At 38.1% G+C, this 16,005-nt stretch overlaps 1 long non-coding RNA gene across 1 annotated transcript; it reads left to right on the top strand.

Moving 5' to 3' along the window:
* The first annotated feature begins 14,191 nt into the window (after positions 1 to 14,191).
* LOC122625604 lies at positions 14,192 to 15,535 on the top strand. The gene is made up of 3 exons (XR_006326622.1): positions 14,192 to 14,312; positions 14,372 to 14,856; positions 14,932 to 15,535. It is a non-coding gene; the product is annotated as an uncharacterized LOC122625604 (long non-coding RNA).
* Positions 15,536 to 16,005: the final 470 nt, after the last annotated feature.

The following is a 16,005-nucleotide window of genomic DNA, read 5'->3' as shown; positions in this document are numbered from 1 at the left end:
CTTTGTCAGAACTGCAGTGTCATCAGCATATGTCGCAATCAGCACATCTTTGCGATCTAGTCCAGTTACTGCTGTATGAGTGGGCATGTCCGAAGAGAAGATAGAATATAAAGTGGGTCCTAACACACTTCCTTGAGGTACTCCCGCTTCGATGACTTTTACGGAAGAGGTACATCCATCGGTCGACACACAAAAAGTACGTCCTATCAAAAATGAACATAATTTAGCGCATTTAAAAGCTTTTATGTTTCACGTTGATTTTTATTTTTGCATAAAAGAATGCCCTGTCAGCGGCAATATTCCTCCAGAAAATTCTTTAAATTTACCAGCGAATCTTAATCTTACTTTGAATTGCCGTCCTATTCCATTTTATACAATAATTAAATTGATCAGAACAATTCCATAATTTAAATATTTAAATAATATCTTATTCTTGATTTTAATCGCATATTTTATTTTATACTATTTATATTTATATTATGTGTCCATTGCTTAGTTTAAGATATTTATTTTCATTTAGCTTTTAATAACATTTTACAATGTTTTAAAGAAGTTTGAAAGTGGCCGCAGCTAGCTTTGTCTTGTAATGTAGGGTACCACTTGCAAAAAGGGGTCGCTCAGGCTATTACGCGCTGAGGGTATGAGCGACCATTGGTAGGATGGGCAAGAGACGAGCCTCCAGAACATCAGAGGAGGTGAGAGAAAGGTTCAGCCAAAGATGAAAATATTGTTTTCCTGCTGCATTTAGTTATTTGTGTGTGTGTATCGCTATCCCGGTTAAAGCTTGTTGTTGCAAGCAATTATCTTTAGTTAAAATGATGTATAGGCATTCCGAGATCTGAGCAAGACCATAACCCCCGTAGCCGACGAGCCGAGCGGGATCACTATCTTGTGTGCGCTCAGATTTCGAGTCAACATCTTGCCTGTTATATTTTTGTCAGTGTAGCGGTATGTTACAAAGTGCAAAGGAGAGTCTTCAACACTGACAGTTTTTGGCGGTTTGTGGGCGTTAGAGTGGGCGTAACAAAATTTTTTTTGGCAAAATTTATAAAAATTTTCAAGACTAAAACAAAAAGTAAAATAATAACAAAACATTTTTTAAAAGTGTGGGCGTGGCAGTTTTGGGCGGTTTGTGGGCGTTAGAGTGGGCGTGGCAACATGAATAAACTTGCTGAATTTCAACTTTCTAGCATTTATAGTTCCTGAGATCTTGACGTTCATACGGACAGACATGGCCAGATCGACTTGGCTATTGATCTTGATCAAGAATACATTTGTACTTTATATGGTCTGAAACGCTTCCTCTGCCTGTTGCATACTTTTCAACGAATCTAATATACCCTTTTTGAAGTTTTAGTTCTTAACAAGTGCTATAATAACAACAAGTCAGTGCTTATCGACATACCATATTCACTAGCGTAGATATGAATAAGCTACCAGCCCTATCTAGCGTCACAATGACTATACAGCTTAAATCACTGCTAAACGCTCCCGTGTTCCAGAGCTAAAGTTTCCTTCGTTCCTTCGTATGCGGATTTCAGATGTTTTATACAATTATAGTCAAGAAAAAATAAGCTGCAATACTTGAAAACACGTCTGCAAGGACCAGCACTGGATGTCATTAACTTCGGGAGTTTTCGGACATGGTCAACTCAGACATGAGCGATTTGGAATCCTTAGGAAAGGCTCAGGAAACTTCAGATTGGCTTACCATATACATGCTGCTGCAAAGATTAGATGTTGGTACACAAACTTGCTAGAAGGACACCACGTCTATGGGTAAAATACCCTCGACAAAGGAATTCTATGGATATTAGGAAAACCGTTGTCAGAAACTAGAGAACCTTCAGCATGCCATGGGTATCTCAGGTGGGAACAAGTAGTAGAATTAGATTTAACACCAGTAGAACGTTTGTGGCGCCCCAACCTAAGAACACTCTCTTACTCTTAATACTCTTAATATTAATGCTAGTGGTAGTCAAACAAATGCATATTCTGAATATTCGTCGCTCTAGATTTGGGTCTCGGCAAGGCAAGTGTGCCAACTGAAGGATTTACAGTCGATATTTGCTTACATTCTCAGACATCAAGCTAATCAACTTTGCTCACCGCACTCATTACACCTACTATAACAGACCATCATCGTCTTGAACAAAGAAGAATGGAATATTCCATACAACAGTTGGTTAGCGGATCCTGCCTTCAACGAGCCTCAGCGTATAGACTTCCTGATTGGAGCAAGCATGTTCTATGATTTGTTATGCGTCGGACAGATCAAGCTCCTTCCTGGACATCCACTTCTTCAAAAAACTCGCCTTGGTTGCCTGGATTTTGGTGGAGGACAACGCCATTTTAATACCTCTACGTTGACAGTCAGTTGTGTCTTGGATAATTGAAGTGATAATAGTCTGGATGAGGTTGTTCGCCGGTTCTGGGAATAAAACTAAAGAAGAGCTTGGCTGCGAGAGACATTTCACCTACGGGTGAATACTCTGTGCACTTGCCATTTAAATACAAGTCAACAAATTTAGGTGAGTCCTACGCACAAGCTCACAGTAGATTTTTAAATCTGGATCGCAAACTTGAGCGGCAGCCTCGCCTCAGAGAACAATATTCGACCTTTATTCATGAATAACTAAGCCTTAATCACATGTCTCTGGTTTACTCTGAGGATATTTAATTGTGCAGGTATTTTACCCGCATCATTGTGTTTTAAAGAAGGATAGTACAACGCCTAAGCTTCACGTAGTGTTTGATGGATCGGTTATCCCTTCGTATGGCCAATCTCTTAATTTGGCGCTCCTAACAGGACCTGTCATACAACCTAAGCTTTTTGGCATTTTAATGAAATTTTGATCATATGCAGTTTTGTAGCATATCTACTCTACAAATATACTAAATTAATGGGTACAACTTAGCTTCAAAACATTGTGACACTTTGTCATAATAAACATAACATTCAAGAACCCAAAAGACCACCAACAATTGCTCAAGTATTCCAGCGCTCAAGTAATACGATCTAACGTTTATACATAAGCCGATCGCGGAGCGTGGGAATGCTGAGCTTGCAGCTCAAGTGGTCAGGATATACATAACATATGCATGCCTTCTGCATACATATGCATATATGCTTCTGCATGCTTATGAATATGTATATGGAACTACATGTATATAGAATAAGTATTGTATGTACGGATCAGCTCAACCCAAGACGAGCGCACAAGAAACATTCTAATAAAGTGACTCTAACAGAGCAGACGCTCTGACTCTTGATACACCGAACCTTCTTTGGAATCCTTCAAATATTATAGTTTCTCTCACTGGAGACATATGCAAACTGTATTGGTGTGTCTGTATGATGGCTCCAGATAATTATTAACAATGCATCTTGTGAAGAGACTTTCCCAAGGAAGAGTTAGGATTTCTACGTCGATGATTTAATTTCAAGTGGCAACTCAATTTCTGATGTTATAAACAAAATGCAGTAAACTTCAAAGAAGACAGAATTCCGCCAACTTTAAACTCCGCAAATGGTGTTCTATTCATTAAGCTGTTCTAGAAAGCGTTGCTTAAGAGGACAAGAAGCAATTTCTGCAGTTTGATAACGGGAGTGAAATAACCAAGACCCTTGGTCTTGCATGGGATTCATCTACGGATAATTTGTTATTTTCGTTCTTGTCTCTGCATCCAACTAAAATACCTAGTAAGCGTTCTATCTCATCGACTATTGCTCATATCTACGGCCCTCTTGGTCTTATCGGACCTGCAGTTGCTAAATGCAAGATTTTCTTGCATCAATTGTGAAAGGCTAAACTGGGACAAAAGTCTTACCTTGAAGTTGCAATCCTCCTGATGGAAATCAGCACCTTAACCTTTCCCAGACTAGTACTAGCCCCAAAAGGGTACCGTATAAGTTCACTGATTCTGTGATGCCAGTATGAAAACGTACAGAGCTTGCGTGTACATTGTTTCTAAGTCCGAGGAGGCAACTAGTCATCCACTGTGCTCGAAGTCTACAGTAGCTCCTTTAAAAAAATTGACGGTACCGAATCTGGAGCTTTCGGAGGCTTAATTGTTGTCTTAACTTATGAATTCCGTAAGGATGCTTTGCTGGGAAATATTTCTGCTGGAGTGACTCGTCAGTGGTCTTGTCTTGGATCAGGGACGATACTTCTAACTTTAATGTACTCGTCGCCAACCGAGGGGCCTTTATTCAGGAGCTAACAAGCGGCATGAAATGGCATTATGTACAGACCGATCTTAACCTATCATCAGGGTTCCAGAGGGTACCAGGGTTCTTTCCTGAGGTGAAATTCCTAATGCAGTGATGCAATCTAAGCTTTGGTTTTATGGTTCGCCCATTCTTACACAAGGTTCAAAATACTGACCGGCCTCTTGTTATATTGTTATTATATTATTATTGAGTTCCGAAAGTGCTTGCTACTAAGTAACTCCCTTCAAGGAGTTGCAGTCTAAAGGAATTGTCAAAAACTTTATTGGATAAGAATGACACTTTACGCGTTGGCGGCCGTTTTGCTCAAACACCATCCTATTAGCCTGCCTATTATTCGAAGCTTTTATAAACGACAACTGCACGCAGGCCTACGAGCACTACGTTTGCAACGTAAGGCAACATTCAAAACAAAAGAAAACAAAACGCAATAAGGCGATTGCAATAAGGCAACATAAAAATAAAACCAAAAAAAAAAAAAAAAAGACAACAATTTAACTATACTCTCGATTTTTTTTTCTATTTCTTTAACAGAAATTTGGCAAATATATTGTTAGTCTTTTATAAACATGTATTAAAAACAAAAATATATATTTAAGCAATTAAAAACGTATCCTATATATAAATCTACTAAATATAAACTACACAATACTTACAATTTAAAGGAAAATGTCTCAATTAAATAAAACAAAACAAATATTAACCAGAAATATGACTAGACTAGACACTGACTGTTCGACGAACGATATAACATCCGACTCGGATCCCTCACAACCGATTCCATTTCAGTAACCACACCTCAAGAGGTATTCAATTCCCTTCCTATACCGGATGCAATTAGGTTTATACAGTATACGAGAATAACGCCAAGGCACTCAAGGAATTTATAGAAAACGTTAAGGAGATATTGATAATAATAAAGGGTACGGAGATGACTGCTGTTAAGAGCTATTCGTAACAAGATTGAGGGTAAGGCAAATGAAGCGCTATTATCGTCCGGTACTCCACTTGTGTGGCACGACAACAAAAAAACCCTGATTAATACATTTTCCGACAAACGCGACGAGTCTACGTTACTGTACGAATTGCATTCCTTATCTCTTCAAAATTTGTCAGTCACTAAGCTTTTTGAAACAATTACAGAAATCAAGACAAGCCTGTTTATTCAGGTTGAAAACCAAGAATTACCGAGTGCAGTAGCTAGTGCAAAGAAAGAGTCATTCAACCAAATATGTTTAAATACATTTGTTTCAGGTATAAAAGGACCTCTGGGTTCTTTCATTAGGTCAGCTAAACCTACTTCCCTTATAGATGCCTTTGAGTCTGCTATCAAGGAAAGAAACATTTATTATCAGGAAAAAAAAGGGTATAATGAATAAAAGAAAAATGAAGAAATTAATAAGTTTATAATTCAGATTTATCTTAAAAAAAAAATGTTAAAGATTCCAAAAATTTCTATACTAAATAGCGAAAAACCGTTCCGATTGTTAGAAGTAAGATAAAATTTTGGAATAATGAAATTCCCCTCTAAATACCAATATTCAAGCAAAAAGAAATTGCATTTATTAAAATTATTATTAATATTAAGATTATTTCATTATCTGTAAATCAAAACCTTTGTAATTACTTATAAGTCTATCAACAAAAATCTTCAACTGAACAAGTAAAAATAAAGAAATAAATCTATTCGAAGACATAAACAAAATTAAGATAAACAAAATGTATACCAAAATAAACTACAATAAATGTCAACTAGAAATTAAGTCTAAGAGCGACTAGATATTAACATTCCAAGTATTTTAGAAAAATTTTAAGTTCATCATGCTGCTAATACCCTATACATGGACAAGCAAGCACAATCTGCAGCAACACATACATTCGTTACGGGCCTCACTCCGTGCTAGGGGGGGAGGAGTTACCATAACAGCGACAACCTTGTCTCTCATCACGAGCTCGTCTCCTCTCTGTGCACATCGAACAACGGGATCATAAGCACCGACGAATATCAATAGCGACATACACAAACATCCATAAGCTTTCGTCTCTACTCTGCGACCGTCGACTAACGGGATAAGAAGCTCTAGCATAGAAGCATATATAATTATGTTTCCAATAAAGCTCTTTCATTCTGACTTGTACCATTTACTTGAACAGTCGATCGTTTTAATAGTCGCAAAGAAAATCGACCTTACATTTAAAAATAATATAAGAAATAAATCATATTAGTACATATAGTTGTATATGCATGTGTATGGATGCACATTGTAGCCTCCCACCGTCTCGACCTAGGGCAATTTGGTAACTCGCGCGCGATTTACCACAAGTACGTCAACCCCACCCAGCAAACTGAAGTCTTGATCCCGAAATCCCCTGATGTTGGTATTGATTGGCATACTCTGGAGTCTTTATCTTCGAAGCACCTAGAGTTGATGTCAATTGGCATATTTTCCCGAGAAATACTAAAGGAATTCCCGAGGAATACTAAAAGAATTCCCGAGGAATAATAAAGGAATTCCCTAGGAATACTAAAAAAAATTCCCGAGGAATACTAAAGGAATTTACCTCGGCAAAAACGCCGGTTGTAAGGAAATTTCTCGCCGATTTGTAGGGAAAATAAAACCGGGATTCCTCGAGGATTCCTGGGAATTGCATACGGTCTATCGCTGACTTTGCAACTAAAGGGGAATGAACGTGGCGATACTCTACACTAGTAGAGTATTTCCTATTACACTATTGTAAATTTGTATCGATCTGCAAAAAAACTTTTGGCCAAGTGCACCCTAACGCCCACAAACTGCCAAAAACTGCCACGCCCACACTTAAAAAAAAAAATATATTTTTCACATTTTTCACATATTTGTTAGTCCTGTAAATTTCTCTTGATTTGCCAAAAATCTTGTTGCCACACCCACTCTCACGCCTACAAACTGCCAAAAACTGTCAGTGTTAAAATTTCTCCTTCGCAGTTCCACTAGCTTAGTAGCAAGTATTATATAGTCAGGGAACTAGAGTATAGCGTTCTCTATTGTTTTAGTATATGTATATGTATATATGTATATATAGTGACATATCCATAAGTCCCTAAGACTTAAGCACATGCCTACACAATACACATACAACATGTACACCCAAACACACCCTACACTACTCTGGATGTCCTCAAGACAAGGTTGAGTGGAAAAACCCAAACTCCTGATAAGTCACCCACTGGTAGACTAAACATCCGTTGCCTAATTTAAACATTCCTTGCTTAAGCCCGTTCAAAGGTCGGACTCGCAATCCCGAAAAACAGATGTATTAGATTGCAATAAACAAAATTATAAGATGTAACGAACTGATTTTCTTGTTTCGCTACGAAATGCAACGAAATGCAACGGCTAGCTCAGAGAGTTTGTTTGTTCGTCCCACCAAATTTATGATTTGTGTGATTGCCCGACCAAGAAGAAGACAGAGTCTCAGATTTAAACCACCTTTATTTAGCGTCACTTGCTGAACAGAATTCGGTGACCCTCGCCTTCGTAGCGCGTCGTTGCTCCTTCGTCGTCCTTCCTTCGTATGCCTGCGTCGCTTCCGATGGGGATCCGTACCGGCTCGCCTGGGGCTTAGGATGTTATGGGACAGAGTGTATCGTCCGCGAGATAAGCTAGCGCTCCTCTCCGAACCACCGTTGCGACCACTGACTCCACCGTCCCTTCCTGCGTATGCCAGGCACTTGTCGCCCTTGCCGAAGGATAACCTGCGGGCTCGACCGGGGCTTAGGATGTTATGGGGCAGGGTGTATCGTCCGCGAGATAAGCTAGCGCTCCTCTCCGAACCACCGTTGCGACCACTGACTCCACCGTCCCTTCCTGCGTATGCCAGGCACTTGTCGCCCTTGCCGAAGGATAACCTGCGGGCTCGACCGGGGCTTAGGATGTTATGGGGCAGGGTGTATCGTCTGCGAGATATGCTAGCGCTCCTCTCCGAACCACCGTTGCGACAACTGACTCCACCGTCCCTTTCTGACCACGCTAGGTCCTGGTGTTCGCTCGTCCTTCGCTGATCTTCACGTGCGGAGATCCACTCTGGATGCTCGCTTGACGCACTTGTGTTTTCGTTGCTTCACTGTCACTCGGTATTGACTGACCGCCCGTGTGGCGTACTTTCGCTGACTTCCGTGTACTTCGCGTAACTTTCCGACCGGCTGTGTGGCCGGCGGGTTTGAGTCCACGGTCCAGCGCGGTACCGTTATTTCACGGTCTCTCCGCTTTGCCGGGGTCCAAGGTCCAATATTTCCCGTTTGACCTGACCGCCCTTGACTCCTCTCGCATTCCAGCCGTCTTCGCTGTTGCTACGCCGATCTCCTGCACCCGGATTTGTGGGGAGTTTTAAGACTCCTCACAAAGAATCTAAGAGCACTTGTATCCAAGAGCGAATGCACTTGAATCCAAGAGAAATGCAAAGACAATTAAAGTCAGACACTCAAAAGCTCTCTCTCTCTTCATTTGATCAGATCCCTAAAGTCTAAAGTCCATATTAGAAAAGCTCGACACCGAGGTTTGAACGTCAAACAAATCAGAGTAATTATCAGAGTTCAGTTTGAGGCCTAATTATAATCGGTCGGTATTCTTCTCAAGAAATAATATTGTAATCATTCAGTAAAATAAAATTATATTTTTTTTAGATATGAGTATTGCAATTATATAATTGCGCAGCCGGTAGGATCTGTTAAATAAAGAGTCCTTTTAGTACGGTACTGATCCATTGAAGGATAAGCTATACAACTAGCTATCCAGAGTCGGCGAATTAAAAACAGTGATTCTAAAATTATTTTGAGATCCGCAAAATAATCTACGTCAAAGTAGTATTCAAGAAAAATCCCGGGTGGTCTGTAACATCTGCAAAACAATTTAAAAGAAAATCCCGTGCGGTCGGAAACAAAATCAATTACAAATTTTTAATTCCGTAATTTAAAACCAAATTTAAAATAAACTCCGTGTATCCAGAAACTTATACAAATACACCATGGCAGTTCAACAACTGTCGGAAACCCACCTAAATCAATTACTGAATCAAATTAAAGGGAACAGACGCAGGAACATGGGAAATCATAGTCAAAGCAATAATCCAAGATATTACAATAATAGAAATCACAATTACAGCAATTATTATCCTGGAATGAATCAGAATAATAAAACGCAACCTCAAAATTCGAATCAACCTACGACAAATCAAAATGAGTATTCCACTCATCTCATACCGGGTAGTCAAAGGGGAAATTATAACACGTTTAGAAGGAAGTTAACACAAGCCCAACAAAACAATCCTCTTAACAATTTCCTTAATTTCCAACCTCGGACACTCAAGTGACACAGGAGGACGTACCGTAACAAAATTTACAAGGGAATGATCGACACAGGCTCATCAATCAATATCACAAGGGAAAATTTTTAAAATTTAGAAGAACAAAAAGAAGATTTAACAGTGTATACTGTAGTAGTGTAGTAGTGTATGTAAAGGGGCAATCAAATTAAAGAAAATCATAATAATGAAGCCCACTTCAGTATGTCCGTCTGTTCAGAAATTCTATATCCACAAATTATCCGACAATTATGAATTCCTGTTAGGTCGAAAGTATCTAGAGGATACGAAAGCTAAGATCGATTATGATAACGAGACGGTAACTCTAGGCTCAAGAACTTTTAAGTTTTTGTATAGAAAAAAGAAGGGCGAGACCGCATCTAAATGCTTCGACCCACAGCAAAAGGATGATTCTGTTCCAGTGGAGGAAATCAATCCAAAAATGCAAAAGGTTAAGACCACACCTAAGTGCCTTAAACCAAATAATCAACAACAGAAGAAGGAGACCGCATTACCAAAATGCCTCATTTTAAAAGTTGTTAGTGACACAGTGGACAATGATGTAACACATCTCGATCCCATGTCCGTTGACAACGATTTAGTCAACTCGATCAACAATGAGTTACGCGAATGTAACGAGTATACCCTCGAGCATCTAAATGTAGAGGAAATTGAATGTTTAAAGAAGGTTCTATACGAATATAGAGACATTCAGTACAAGGAAGGCGAAAATTTGACCTTCACAAGTACAATTAAACATGCCATCCAGACTCAACATGAGGATCCAGTATACCGTAAACCTTATAAGTACCCCCAAAGTGTTGACCATGAAGTCAACAAACAAATCAAAGAACTGATAGAACAAGGGATCGTTTGCAAATCTAAGTCCCCTTATTGTTCTCCTATTTGTGTGGTCCCCTTATCTATTCGGTAGGCCATTTGAAATAATGAGTGATCACAAGCCATTGGTATGGCTCAATAATATCAAAGAGCCGAGCATGAAATTACAAAGGTGGAAAATCAAACTTAATGTATTCGATTATAAAATAAAATATGTTCCAGGCAAAGAATGCTCCTTCCCGCACAAAGATAGAAGAAGATATACATAGTGCTAATGAAGATAATTTAAATTATATATCCATAACGGAGAGACCAATCAATTTCTTCTCTAGACAAATAGAGATAGACAAAGGCGACAGTGACACAACAAGTGTAAGCCACTTCTTTCAAAAACTAAAGATTAAAATAATCTATAAAGAAATGACACTTGAACTCGCCAAAACTCTCATTAAGGAATATGTGTGCACCAAGAAAAGCGCAATTTACTTCCCTAATGATGATTTGATTTTCTGATTGAAGATAGGTATACGAGATTCGAAACAATCTTATACGTCTACAATCATAAAACTAAACATAATAGTTCAAAACGATCTCCGGCAGACATTTTTCTATATGCAGGCAGTTCAGACTTTAATGTACAACAAAACAAAATCGATAAGGTCGAATATCTCAATAAGAATAAGCATGATTTTGAAGTTGATATAAAATATAGTCAGGCTCCACTCGTAAAGAGTAAAATCACCAATCCATTTAAAAAGACAGGAAGGAGTGAACAAGTGGACATTTTGAGGAAACAAACCGCGGCAGGAAAATCGTTCAGTATAAATCTAAATTCATGAAACAAAAAAAGATTAATAAGAGCAAATACGATAATTCCAGACCAAGTACACAACATATTTCTAATAATGCTTAGTTGCATGTTACCACTCATCACCATGGTCAAATGCAGCAATGTCGGGGTAAACCCAATAAGTGCGAAGAGTGGATCTCTTATATTCCGAACCGGAACGATGGAAATTCCAACCAGCTACGAATACCACTATTTGAGTATAAACATAACAAAGACAATTGCGCTACTGATATTTAACCTAAAGCAGTTTACAGAATACATAGAAGATATCGAGTTAGGTATGCAATTAACCAGATTAGGAATCTTAAACCCAAAATTACTAAAACACGAGAAAATGCTAAAGATAAAAACATCAACTTGGCTCAAGACAGACACGAACGAAATTTTGATTATACCCTACGTTCCTAGCGAGGTCACTAAAGTTCCGATATTTCAAATAGTTCCGTACCCAGATATACATAATTATATTCTAACCTAGCAAATATTCGATAAATTGTATATATTCAATAACCAACTTTTTCTTAAAGATACAGATAAATTAATATTCGACAAATGTATTGTTGGACTTATCAAACAAGAGCAAACTCAGTGCAAATACATAAAAACCCATAGAAATTTCCAAATAAATTATATAGAACCAAATATACTTTCAACATGGAATATTCCTGAAACAGTTGTCAATCAAGATTGTACAAACAACAAAATATTCATATCAGAAAACAACATCATTAATATTAAAAATTGTACCATGCAAATAGATGAATTCCTAATTTCTAATAATCTGGCAGATTTTACACAAACGATTTATATCACCAACAATGTTGCACGTTTAGAACCAATAGATCACTTACAAACAAGAGAAATGATAAAATTCCATGTGAAACATTACAGCTTTTTCCAAATTATATGCATTACAACTTCTGTCATCATGATAATTAGTTTGACTCTGTATTTAGCATATAAGTTTAAAAATATACCTAAGAAAATTATTGTTAAATATTGTAAACAAAATGAACATCCGCACCATGACACTAATGTCAAGAAAATATTTCAACCAGAAAACAATATTTCGATATACCCAAATTTAACGACCTGAGGACAGGCCAAAGTCAACGATTGGGGGAGTGACATATCCATAAGTCCCTAAGACTTAAGCACATGCCTACACGATACACATACAACATGTACACCCAAACACGCTCTACACTACTCTGGATGTACTCAACAGATACCAGATAAGAATAAGACTGTCATATGATACTGGTAGACTAAACATCCGTTGCCTAATTTAAACATTCCTTGCTTAAGACCTTGCACCATCGTCACGTTCCCACGTTCAAAGCTCGGACTCGCAATCCCGAAAAACAGAAGTATTAGATTGCAATAAACAAAATTATAAGAATCTAAGAGCACTTGTATCCAAAAGCGAATGCACTTGAATCCAAGAGAAATGCAAAGACAATTAAAGTCAGCAACTCAAAAGCTCTCTCTCTTTTTATTTGATCAGATCCCTAAAGTCTAAAGTCCATATTAAAAAGCTCGACACCGAGGCTTGAACGTCAATCAAATCAGAGTAATTATGAGAGTTCAGTTTGAGGCCTAATTATAATCGGTCGGTGTTCTTCTCAAAAAAAATAATATTGTAATCATTCAGTAAAAAAAACTTTTATTTTTTTTTACATATGAGTATTGCGATTATTTAATTATATATTTATATCCGTTACTCGTAGAGTAAAAGGGTATACTAGATTCGTTGAAAAGTATTTAACAGGCAGAAGGAAGCGTTTCCGACCATATCTATATATATAAAAATTGAGAAGAAGTTTGGTGAATAATTATAACTCCAGAACGCATGAGCCGATTTCAACGGTTTTGCATTCGTTGGAAAGGTCTCGGGCTCCGTTAGGACAAGAGCAAAGAAAAAGTCAAAAGAAAAGCGGGAAAAAGGTTATTTACATGCAGCGCCATTTTTAAAACATAGGATGTGTACTGTGCATTTGATGTTAAACTCACCACTTTCACCTTCTTCGACTTCCTCATCCTCATCCTCCTTCTTCTTCATCAATTAGAAGATACACGAGCCGAACGCAATAAAGCAAGAAGACTAAAGCATCAACAATCACGCAGGCTTTCAGAAGAAGGAGGAGGAGAAAGACGAAGAAGGAAGAAGAAAAAGGTAGAGGAAGAAGAAGAAGGAGGATTAAGAAGATGGAGGAGGAAGAAGAAGGAGAAGATATAAGAAGATGGAGGAGGAAGAAGGAGGATGAAGACGTCAGAAGAAGAAGGAAGAAAATGGACGAGGAAGAAGAAAAAAAGGATGAAGAAGAAGAAGGAAGAGGAGGAAGACGAAGAAGGAAGAAGGAGAAGGAAGAAGAAGGAGGAGGATAAAGAAGATGGAGGAGGAAGAAGAAGGAGAAGAATTAAGAAGATGGAGGAGGAAGAAGGAGGATGAAGAAGAAGGAATAAGGAGCATGAAGAAGTCAGAAGAAGGAAGAAGAAGGAGGAGGAAGAAGAAGGAAGAGGTGGAAGACGAAGGAGGAGGAGGAAGACGAAGAGGGATAAAACGGTGAATTTAACCTCAAATGCACGATCCACATCATTTACACAGTTCAACTTACCACTTTATTGAATCTAAAATTTTATTGATTTAAGCTGCAGCGCCATTTCTGAAATATAGGATGTCATTTTTTTCTGCTCAGTTAGTTCTAGAGTGCTATTCTCTTTCATTCAATTTAGTGCTTTTGGAAATCAAATTGGATATTTTATTTGGAAATCGTATTCCATGTTAGTATTTTTCATCATATATTAATAGTGTTTTTAAATTCAATTTTTTTTAGATTCGTAATAAACCGTATTTGATAAACACGTGCTTTATTGAATTCTACGGTATGTGTTGTTGTTAGTGCGGTGTTTTATTTCCTCGCGGGCCTGGCGAACTTTTTTCTCGCCCCTAATTGTTCTTCTATATAGTTCTAGAGTACTATTCTATTTCATTCAATTTTGTGCTTTTGGAAATAAAATTGGATATTTTATTTGGAAATCTTATTCCATGTAAGTATTTTGCATCATATATTTATAGTGTTAGTCGTGCCTTAAATTTCATCATACAGTAAATAAAATGCCGAATAGAACATTGCAAAGTGAGGAAGAGCGTGCACAAATTAATGCAGATAGAAGAGATCGATATGCACGAAATCGAAACTCACCTAATCGATCTCTTGATAGGCAGCCACCTCGAAACCGGCCAATGCGAGCGGGAGTTCGTGTTTTGCAGCAAACGCTCCTTGCTGCTTTTAATTACGATAGTGCGATTGATTACAGTGCATATGGCTGTATTGGTGGAATGACGGTGAGATGTGCACATTGTGGTGCAACCAAATTTCCAAATAAAACAGATGGCATGAGCTGTGCTAACGGCAAAGTGAAATTGCCAACATTTGAATCTCCACCTGATCCACTACGTTCGCTGATTTTTGGAATGGTATCAACGTCGACACATTTTTTGTCTCATATTCAAGAATACAATGCATCATTTCAAATGACTTTTTTTGGTGCGACAAAAATTGTAAGAGACAATTTTATGCCGACGTTCAAGGTGATTAGTTCTTCTTCCTTCTTCTTCTTCATCGTCCTTCTTCTTCTTCTTCCTTCTTCGTCTTACATATTACAGATTCAGGGTCAGATTTACCACCGCGCTGGCTCATTATTCCCATATCCTGATACCGACCATCAGTTCTTACAAATCTATTTCGTTGGAAATGAAAATCGCGAATTGGATCGGCGATGTACAATTGCTTCGAGGGCAAGGCGACAATTGTTTCTGACCTTCAAACATTTTTTCATCCACACAATGAATTAGTTCGAGTATTCAAAATCGCTCTCGATCGTATGCCATCGGATAATCACAAAATCATCATAAAAGCTGATAGCACACCCATCGGAGAGCATGCAAGACGATTTAATGCACCGAAAACCGATGATGTGGCTATTGTAATTGTTGGGGACCAGTTTCAATCTCGCGACATCGTGCTACATCGAAGAGATGAGCAATTACAGCGTGTTTCAGAGCTTCACCGCAGCTATGATGCATTACAATATCCATTATTGTACTGGAAAGGTGATGACGCCTAGAATATCAATATACCAATGATAGATCCACAAACCGGCAGAGTATAATATAAATTTAATATGCATTCATTTTAACACAAGAAGACATTTGAATTTTTTTAATAATGCATTCATTACAGCTCGTGACAAGAGTTCAAGAGTTGGCATTCCAAACTCTTTATTTGTATTCGCTCCAAATGGACAAACGTATATTTTTCGTTTCCAAATGTTTTGGATTGAAAATAACAATTTTCAAATAAAATAAATGACTTTCATATAACAAATTCTAGGAATTTTTCATTGAATTTTAAGACTGCATGCGGCGAAGCGCATAGGGCCCACTAGTATTGTATATAGTAGTAGGGCTGTTGCTTGTTTTCGGTTACAGCCTCGGCTGGAGAGGGAATCGGGGTTGTGTGCACCATTTAGCGAATTCCCGAAAAACGGAGTAAACGATAGCAGAGAATCAGGGGTTGTGTTGGAAAGTGGTCGAGATGGTAGTGATCACTCGTTCCTCTATACCCTCTCGACCTTTGGAAATGTGTGGAACCTGGTGTACATTTCCCCTAAATTAAGTCAATTCACCGCATTAATCTTGATCTTTATTTGTTATCTTATTATTTATTTACAAAATCAT

This window comes from Drosophila teissieri, unplaced genomic scaffold, assembly GCF_016746235.2.
Source record: "Drosophila teissieri strain GT53w unplaced genomic scaffold, Prin_Dtei_1.1 Segkk14_quiver_pilon_scaf, whole genome shotgun sequence".
Lineage (NCBI taxonomy): Eukaryota > Metazoa > Arthropoda > Insecta > Diptera > Drosophilidae > Drosophila > Drosophila teissieri.
Note: the sequence above shows the minus strand (reverse complement) of the source record. Positions and strands in the feature narration are given on the sequence as shown.